General features: G+C 54.2%; 2 non-coding genes and 1 pseudogene across 2 annotated transcripts; all 3 read left to right on the forward strand.

Annotated features, from left to right (window-relative positions):
• Window positions 1-1,017: 1,017 nt before the first annotated feature.
• On the forward strand, window positions 1,018-2,940 carry LOC114935076 (small subunit ribosomal RNA). The gene has a single exon (XR_003820421.2). It is a non-coding gene; the product is annotated as a small subunit ribosomal RNA (ribosomal RNA).
• Window positions 2,941-3,741: 801 nt separating this feature from the next.
• On the forward strand, window positions 3,742-3,892 carry LOC114935075 (5.8S ribosomal RNA). The gene has a single exon (XR_003820420.2). It is a non-coding gene; the product is annotated as a 5.8S ribosomal RNA (ribosomal RNA).
• A 1,032-nt stretch (window positions 3,893-4,924) lies between these two features.
• LOC146722654 (large subunit ribosomal RNA) overlaps window positions 4,925-10,000 on the forward strand; it is an 8,404-nt pseudogene continuing 3,328 nt past the window's right edge.

The raw sequence follows: 10,000 nt of genomic DNA on the forward strand, positions 1-10,000 counted from the left end.
GCCGGTCGGTTGGGTACTATAAGAGGGTAGGAGAGATTAATATTGTACGTGTCGCGCTCTCGACGTTGACAAACGAAGAATCGCCCGAACGGGTCAAAAACGGATTTTGTCGAGTCGCGACTCTGACACGGAGAGAACATTTATATAAATTGTTTGATTTGGAAGCCACGAATATATAAAATAATATACGATCGTCGCAGAACGCGCCGCCGCCAAGTCTTCTCATGCTTGGAGGTTGCGTGTCTCGCGAGAACGTACGTTCGACTCTCGCGTCGTTTCGTATTCCTCTTCGCCGGGGATTACGGTGCGGCTCTTCTCGTTCGTCGCCGAACGCGCGCAAAATTAACGCACATTTATTTATTACGAGCACAGCATTGCCACGAGTCGGTGTCGCAAGACCGAATGGCTCTTATGTGGCGCGCACGCCTCTAGTGTGTTGGCCGCGCGGTTCCCTCTCGTTTCGTACGCAGCAGCGGAATCGTCGCGCTTACCGAGCATCTACTCCACGGATACGAGTTTGCGGGAAGAGTTGCTTCTTCCCGCTCGCTTTGTACGCCGTAGCGAAATCTTATTGCTGGTCGTGTGCGGTTAAACGCGTACGAACCAGACAGAACAGTCTTCGACGTCTAAGCGTCGCCATCGTCGATCTAGCGTCAGGGTGAATCGCGCGGTTTCTCGAGACCGCGCATCATAACATTTGAAAGAATAAGAACACGAGTATTTTGATCTTGTGGATTTTTGAACGGAGAGGAGTAGGAAGAAGAGGAGAGGCGGCGGCGTCGAGGGTTTACTCTCGCCTCCGTCGTTCTCTCGTACGCTTTACATAATAGCGTTAAACACAGCAGAGTGTCGTCGACCGGCTGAGCAAGACCGGCGGCAAATAAAATGGCACATACGAGCGTGTCGCGCGCGCGTCGGTGTTTCGGCATCGAACGCGCGCGCGCGCGAAAAAGAGCTAGCGACGAGTCTTCGGGCTCGCTCGCGAGTTACTCCCTTGCGAGTAACCGAACACGAAGCTCCCTGGTTGATCCTGCCAGTAGTCATATGCTTGTCTCAAAGATTAAGCCATGCATGTCTCAGTGCATGCCGAATTAAGGTGAAACCGCGAATGGCTCATTAAATCAGTTATGGTTCATTAGATTGTACCCACATTTACTTGGATAACTGTGGTAATTCTAGAGCTAATACATGCAAAACAGAGTCCCGACCAGTGATGGAAGGGACGCTTTTATTAGATCAAAACCAATCGGTGGCGGGCGGCTCGCCGTTCGTCCACCGTTTATTTTGGTGCCTCTGAATAACTTTGTGCTGATCGCACGGCCCTAGCACCGGCGACGCATCTTTCAAATGTCTGCCTTATCAACTGTCGATGGTAGGTTCTGCGCCTACCATGGTTGTAACGGGTAACGGGGAATCAGGGTTCGATTCCGGAGAGGGAGCCTGAAAAATGGCTACCACATCCAAGGAAGGCAGCAGGCGCGCAAATTACCCACTCCCGGCACGGGGAGGTAGTGACGAAAAATAACGATACGGGACTCATCCGAGGCCCCGTAATCGGAATGAGTACACTTTAAATCCTTTAACGAGGATCCATTGGAGGGCAAGTCTGGTGCCAGCAGCCGCGGTAATTCCAGCTCCAATAGCGTATATTAAAGTTGTTGCGGTTAAAAAGCTCGTAGTTGAATCTGTGTCGCACACCGTCGGTTCACCGCTCGCGGTGTTTAACTGGCGTGATGTGGGACGTCCTACCGGTGGGCTTAGCCTCGCGAGGGGCGGCCCAACTAATATCCCGTCGCGGTGCTCTTTACTGAGTGTCGAGTCGGGCCGGTACGTTTACTTTGAACAAATTAGAGTGCTTAAAGCAGGCTACCTTCGCCTGAATACTGCGTGCATGGAATAATGGAATAGGACCTCGGTTATATTTTGTTGGTTTTCGGAACCCCGAGGTAATGATTAATAGGGACAGATGGGGGCATTCGTATTGCGACGTTAGAGGTGAAATTCTTGGATCGTCGCAAGACGGACAGAAGCGAAAGCATTTGCCAAAAATGTTTTCATTAATCAAGAACGAAAGTTAGAGGTTCAAAGGCGATCAGATACCGCCCTAGTTCTAACCATAAACGATGCCAGCTAGCGATCCGCCGAAGTTCCTCCGATGACTCGGCGGGCAGCTTCCGGGAAACCAAAGCTTTTGGGTTCCGGGGGAAGTATGGTTGCAAAGCTGAAACTTAAAGGAATTGACGGAAGGGCACCACCAGGAGTGGAGCCTGCGGCTTAATTTGACTCAACACGGGAAACCTCACCAGGCCCAGACACCGGAAGGATTGACAGATTGATAGCTCTTTCTTGATTCGGTGGGTGGTGGTGCATGGCCGTTCTTAGTTGGTGGAGCGATTTGTCTGGTTAATTCCGATAACGAACGAGACTCTAGCCTGCTAAATAGGCGTACCTTATGGTATCGCGAAGGCCCCCGGCTTCGGCTGGCGGGTTTTTACTACCAACGTACAAACAAATCTTCTTAGAGGGACAGGCGGCTTCTAGCCGCACGAGATTGAGCAAGTAACAGGTCTGTGATGCCCTTAGATCGTTCTGGGCCGCACGCGCGCTACACTGAAGGAATCAGCGTGTGTTCCCTGGCCGAAAGGCCCGGGTAACCCGCTGAACCTCCTTCGTGCTAGGGATTGGGGCTTGCAATTGTTCCCCATGAACGAGGAATTCCCAGTAAGCGCGAGTCATAAGCTCGCGTTGATTACGTCCCTGCCCTTTGTACACACCGCCCGTCGCTACTACCGATTGAATGATTTAGTGAGGTCTTCGGACTGGTGCGCGGCAATGTCTCGGCATTGCCGATGTTGCCGGGAAGATGACCAAACTTGATCATTTAGAGGAAGTAAAAGTCGTAACAAGGTTTCCGTAGGTGAACCTGCGGAAGGATCATTAACGTTCCGGAGGTCCTGCTCTGCGTCGAGAGTCCTCTCTTTTGGGAGAGACGCGCGCTCGCAGCAGTCGGCGACTGAATGGACGCGCTGAAAAGGCGCTCTCAGAGAAAAAGAAAATAACGGATTTGACGGAATTTGTTGTTGTGTTTTGATATAACGACGGACGCCGTCGCGCCTCTCTGACCGAAAGTAGGCGGCAAGCAGAGCAGCGCGCCCGGCGGTGTTCGACGACGATTCGGAGCGAGACGCTTCGCGATCACGCTCGTGTGTGTGCCATTCTCCGGCCACACACACACAGAGCGTCGATTCGGCGTTGAGCGCGAACCAGTGGTAACCTATGCCCGCGCACGCGTGTGTGCAGCACCCACGACGTTCGTCGACGCGCGCCCTTCCCCGTTGTCGCGGGGCAGCGGTCAGCGTGCCGAGAACACACGGTGTGCGACCGCGAGTGCCGAGCGAGAGGACCCCCATATATTATTATAATATATATATAACACAGAGAAGGGATCGATGATATTTCGACCAATCTGTCAACTGTGTCGGTCCGACGGTTTCTTCAAAGAGCTTCCGCCCCGGCTCTCCCGTTGCGGGAGAGACGCTTCCGAACGAGAAACACACAACTCTATCTTTGTGCCGTAGCCTTCCCTGGCGGGAGGCGGCGGTCCGCGCGCGTCCTCGGACGCGCGCGGACAGGCTGATCGAAGAGCCACCACGATTATTCTCTCTCTCTCGTCCGAGAGAAGAGACCACGATGGTTGAACGAGAAGCGCGTTTCTTCGCGAACGCAAAAATTTCGAACGATTACCCTGAACGGTGGATCACTTGGCTCGTGGGTCGATGAAGAACGCAGCTAATTGCGCGTCAACTTGTGAACTGCAGGACACATGACGACATTTCGAACGCACATTGCGGTCCACGGATACAATTCCCGGATCACGCCTGGCTGAGGGTCGTTTTAGTACCCCTAAACTGCTTGCGCCCGAAAAGCGCGCACGGCCACGACGCGGGCGACCAGAGAATGGCGCGCGCGTCGCCTGTGCCCTGTGCAACGCTTACAATGGGCGTACGAGCGATCGTTGGACGTTCGCCCGAGGTGTCTGTGCCGCGCCGACCGGCCGCGGTGCAAATCCTGGCGTCGTCTGAAATGACACACCGAAATAATAATAATGAGGAGGAGAAGCGCACAAGCGTGTAAAACGTTGGCGAACGCGCGCCCAGAGAATGCTGCGCGAATTAAGAGGGGGAGCGTGTTTGTGTATCCAAGTCGTGTGTGTACGCGAGAGCCGAGGAGAAATGGGATGAGAGTAAGAGCGCGCGCGAAGGGAGCAACAAACGGCCAAAAAAAGGGTCAGGACGGTGAATGGCACCGCTTTCCCTAGAGCGGCGCGTGCGTCGTTGTCTCCCGAAAGTAGGTAGCGCTTGTCTCACCGTCTCTCCTCTCCGTACATCACACAGACTGACCGGACTGCTCTCGCACTCTGTGCCGCGTCTCTCGGTGCGATAGCGCTCGCGCGTCTTATGCCGAGGCGCCCTTGCCCGCACACATAACGGTATTACGGAGAAATATACGGCGCGTCGTCGTCCGGCGGAGAGAGCATTCGTAATCCTTTACCTCTTTACGGAGAAGGGTTTTGAATCGCGAGCCGACCGCGTGTCCGAGTCCACGAAATTTTCGTAAAGCGAAAAAAGGGGACCGGCGCGCCGCGTCGTGTACTCGTCGAATCGATTCCGCCCGAATTTCGTATATAAAAGAGAAGGGAGAGCCGAGAATCTCGAACCCCGCGATATATCGTCTCCATTACCACCAACGAGTGTGTGTGCGGTTAGCGCCCCGGCGATTTGCCTTCTCGCGTATTTCGTGTGCTGCCGCTGCTGCTCTCTCGTTCGACGCTCTCTCTCTCTCCCTCTTATAATATATATTATAGAGGAGAGACGACGATGAGCGACGCGGAGGAGGCAAACGGCTACGAAAACTCACTATGCGACGACCTCAGAGCAGGCGAGATTACCCGCTGAATTTAAGCATATTATTAAGCGGAGGAAAAGAAACTAACCAGGATTTCCTTAGTAGCGGCGAGCGAACAGGAAAGAGCCCAGCACCGAATCCCGCGGTTCCGCCGCAGGGAAATGTGGTGTTTGGGAGGATCCGCTTATCCCGAGGTGCCGCGTCGCGTCCAAGTCCATCTTGAATGGGGCCACTTACCCGTAGAGGGTGCCAGGCCCGTAGCGACCGGTGCGCGCCTCGGGAGGATCTCTCCTTAGAGTCGGGTTGCTTGAGAGTGCAGCTCTAAGTGGGTGGTAAACTCCATCTAAGGCTAAATACGACCACGAGACCGATAGCGAACAAGTACCGTGAGGGAAAGTTGAAAAGAACTTTGAAGAGAGAGTTCAAGAGTACGTGAAACCGTTCAGGGGTAAACCTAAGAAACCCAAAAGATCGAACGGGGAGATTCATCGTCAGCGGCGCTGGCTTCGCGTCGGTCGGCGATGTCCCGCGGAGTCCTTGCGGCTCGCGCGCGGGCACGCTACCGTGCGCCGATGTCCGGCGCTCGTCGTCGTGCACTTCTCCCCAAGTAGAACGTCGCGACCCGCTGGGTGTCGGTCTACGGCCCGGGTGCGGTGTCTGTCGCGTCGCCGGTAAAACGGCACGCGACAAACCCTCGGTCGCCCGGCCGGCTGCTCGGCGGTACGCGCAAGGTATCAGGCCGCACTATTCACGGTGCGTCGAGACCGTCGCAAGCGCGCGCCACGGTACTCGGAGGTTACGGACTTCGCGCCGTCCCCGGTCCTGGCCCGCTGTTGGTTACAGTACGGTACACCTTCGACAGGCCTGCGAACGTCTCCCGCGGTCTCGCGGGAGACCGATACCGGTCGGCGACGCTACTGCTTTGGGTACTCTTAGGACCCGTCTTGAAACACGGACCAAGGAGTCTAACATGTACGCGAGTCATTGGGACTTGTCGCGAGACCTAAAGGCGTAATGAAAGTGAAGGTCGGCCCTGGCCGTCGACCTAGGGAGGATGGGCCGCGTCGCGATGCGGCCTCGCACTCCCGGGGCGTCTCGTTCTCATCGCGAGAAGAGGCGCACCCAGAGCGTACACGTTGGGACCCGAAAGATGGTGAACTATGCCTGGTCAGGACGAAGTCAGGGGAAACCCTGATGGAGGTCCGTAGCGATTCTGACGTGCAAATCGATCGTCGGAACTGGGTATAGGGGCGAAAGACTAATCGAACCATCTAGTAGCTGGTTCCCTCCGAAGTTTCCCTCAGGATAGCTGGCACTCGGCCGTTCCGCACGGAACGCGCGCGAGTCTCATCTGGTAAAGCGAATGATTAGAGGCCTTGGGGCCGAAACGACCTCAACCTATTCTCAAACTTTAAATGGGTGAGATCTCTGGCTTTCTTGAATTATGAAGCCACGAGCATCTTCGGATCAGAGTGCCAAGTGGGCCATTTTTGGTAAGCAGAACTGGCGCTGTGGGATGAACCAAACGCAGAGTTAAGGCGCCCAACTCGACGCTCATGGGACACCATGAAAGGCGTTGGTTGCTTAAGACAGCAGGACGGTGGCCATGGAAGTCGGAATCCGCTAAGGAGTGTGTAACAACTCACCTGCCGAAGCAACTAGCCCTGAAAATGGATGGCGCTGAAGCGTCGAGCCTATACTCTGCCGTCAGCGGCAAGTGGGGCGGCAACCGGGAGCGGGCGTTAGTCTTCTCTCGCGTCGTCACGAAGCCCTGACGAGTAGGAGGGTCGCGACGGTGAGCGCAGAAGGGTCTGGGCGCGAGCCTGCCTGGAGCCGCCGTCGGTGCAGATCTTGGTGGTAGTAGCAAATACTCCAGCGAGGCCCTGGAGGACTGACGTGGAGAAGGGTTTCGTGTGAACAGCCGTTGCACACGAGTCAGTCGATCCTAAGCCCTAGGAGAAATCCTATGTCAATGACGGCGTACAATATACTCGAGTGTCGAGAAATAATAATAAATATTATACGAAAGACACACGCCCGTCGGGCGAAAGGGAATCCGGTTCCTATTCCGGAACCCGGCAGCGGAACCGCATACAATTCGGGCCCTCGTAAGAGTGTTCGTCGGGGTAACCCAAAATGACCTGGAGACGCCGTCGGGAGATCCGGGAAGAGTTTTCTTTTCTGTATAAGCGTTCGAGTTCCCTGGAAACCTCTAGCAGGGAGATAGGGTTTGGAACGCGAAGAGCACCGCAGTTGCGGCGGTGTCCGGATCTTCCCCTCGGACCTTGAAAATCCAGGAGAGGGCCACGTGGAGGTGTCGCGCCGGTTCGTACCCATATCCGCAGCAGGTCTCCAAGGTAAAGAGCCTCTAGTCGATAGAATAATGTAGGTAAGGGAAGTCGGCAAATTGGATCCGTAACTTCGGAATAAGGATTGGCTCTGAGGAGCGGGGCGTGTCGGGCTTGGTCGGGAAGCGGGTCTGGCTGACGTGCCGGGCCTGGGCGAGGTGAACGGTCGGCGTTCTCGCGCCGGTCCCGGGATCCGAACTCGGTCCCGTGCCTTGGCCTCCCGCGGATCTTCCTTGCTGCGAGGCTTCCGTGGCGGCGCGAGCCGTCGTGGTCGTCCTCTTCGGCCGCCATTCAACGCTCAGCTCAGAACTGGCACGGACTAGGGAATCCGACTGTCTAATTAAAACAAAGCATTGCGATGGCCCTCGCGGGTGTTGACGCAATGTGATTTCTGCCCAGTGCTCTGAATGTCAACGTGAAGAAATTCAAGCAAGCGCGGGTAAACGGCGGGAGTAACTATGACTCTCTTAAGGCCAACCCCACCTCCTCGTGGTGAGAGTCGGGCAACGTCTGGGGCTCACCCCCCGGCGGCCAACGGGGCTCTGGCATAAGGACACCGAAAGGCTCTTTCCTTGAAGTAACTATGCGACAACATCTTAGCACATAAACTAGTGGCGAACTGGCCTTGCCAGATAATTAAGAATTGCTAATATCTAGGAAGGGGTAGTGCTGTCATTGGCAGGACTCCCCTTTTTGCTTTAAAAAAATTAAAGCAACACGCCGCGAGGAGTCTTAGTCACTCTGGTGTCCTACCCGTGAGTTATCTAGTCTAATAACCGGCTAGCTGACTAGCCCGTAAACCCACGGCTTTAATTAGTAGATATGGGCGATCCGAGTCGCCAACAGCGTCGAAAGAGCTCTGCGAAGTATATTGAACCTATAAGTTGGCTGAAGTCGACTATTTATGGGGAAACAGAGATAACACTCTGTGAAATGCTGATCAGCAAATAAGTGCCTTTGGCATTATTCTGCCCCTTAGCTTGGCTCGAACTGACGCATGTTATAAGTATTGCGTCTCGAGCGATTAAGTCCATCGTGTGGCGAGGTGCTGCCGAATGCCCGGACGTCGCGTCAGCTCTGCGTGACGATCCTATTAAAGGAGCGAATATATATTTATGATATGGAGAATATAGGAGAAGCCTCGGAGGCGGCCGGTTTCGAGAACGTCCCTGGCGGGCCGGTCGCTGCCTGTGTGGCAAATAGGCGAGGGGACGTGAACGGCGCTCGAGTCCCAGGGGCGCCGCCGGACATGCGATGAGAGCCCTTACCCTTACGGGTTACCCAATCCTATGACATCCAAGGAAGTGTCGAAACGGCAATAATATGCCCAAAGTGCTCTGAGAACGGTCTCAATATTTCCTGCCTTGGCAGCGGTCAGTTGAATAAACACGTTCTAGAGGAGCATCCTTCTGTCTCGCTCAATTGGAGCTGTGACAAGTGCAATAAAAGCTTCCCAAAAATGCACGCTTGGCGAAGGCATTACGCCAAATGTAAAGGTCGGAAATTGGCAAATCCGTTAGCTACTTTCACCTGCGAGAAGTGTCAAGAAAAGTTTACTTCTCAAATAGGCCTGTCGCAGCATGAACGACATGCGCACCCAAATTTGCGCAATGCAAAGCGAGCGGCCGAAGCGAATGCCGCAACGGGCCAGGGTGGTCGCCGGCCAACAGTGTGGACAGATTATGAGCTGGATGAATTGCGAGAGCGTGAGCGAGAATTCGCAAATGAAAGATTTATAAATATAAAGTTGATGGAGTTCTTCCCTGGCAGAACAAACAAGCAGATCAGCGACGCCCGCAGGCGTCTGCGAGCCATGGAACTCGCCTCGCAATCACCACAACCTGAGGATGCCGCAATAGCGGGTCCGTCTCAGGATGCCGCCCACAGTCAAAGTCAAAAATCGATGGAGTCACAAAGTGGCTCGGTGGCTGTATTGAACTCTCCTCTTCGCGAGATAGCGCCAGAGCTCCTAGAAGATCAGTGGAAGCCGCGTATCTCTGCCGAATTGAGGGTCGAGTATGAAGTCCCACGTAAATGGTCGGCATGGAGTACGGAACTCACAGTTACACGAGAGTGAAGTCTCCCAAAGAGATCTTGACACGTTATACGAGCGACTAGTAGCGGACCTGTCTGATACGGACCCAGGCAGAAATGAAAGAGCAAAGCGTCCTAAAGTGTCTGAACGAAAGGCGAAAAAGACGCAAAGCAGGTACACGGCCTAATAGAGCTCAAAGAAGGCGCTATGCTTTCGCTAAATGCCAAGAGCTGATGAATAAGTGTCCTAAAAGGCTGGCTGATGTAGTGGCAGCTAATGACCTATCTCTGATGCAAATCCGGGAAACCCCCGATACAAATGATACCAAAGATTTGTACCTAGGTCTATGGGGTACAGCAGGCCCAGAACAAGCACCTCTTACACAGGTGGTACCCACGGTTGAAGTGGGACGGATCCTTTCTCCCATAACACCGGGAGAAATCAAGAGTAAAATCAGGAAGATCCCCAACTCGTCAGCCGCTGGTGTCGACGGCTTGACGAAGGCCCACATCAAATATGATGGATTGAGTGTCGTACTCGCCAAGCTTTTTAACTTGCTCTTGGTTAACGAGGCTTATCCTTCCGCTTGGAAGATAAACAGAACGACGCTTATTCCCAAACCTGGGAAAGACACACGAAATATCAAAAATTGGCGACCGATCACAATAGCGTCCATGATAAGCAGAATCTATTCGTCCCTGCTAGATCGCCG

The sequence above is a fragment of the Nylanderia fulva genome, unplaced genomic scaffold, assembly GCF_048542155.1.
Source record: "Nylanderia fulva isolate GAGA-0341 unplaced genomic scaffold, ASM4854215v1 Scaffold290, whole genome shotgun sequence".
NCBI classification, from domain to species: Eukaryota; Metazoa; Arthropoda; class Insecta; order Hymenoptera; family Formicidae; genus Nylanderia; species Nylanderia fulva.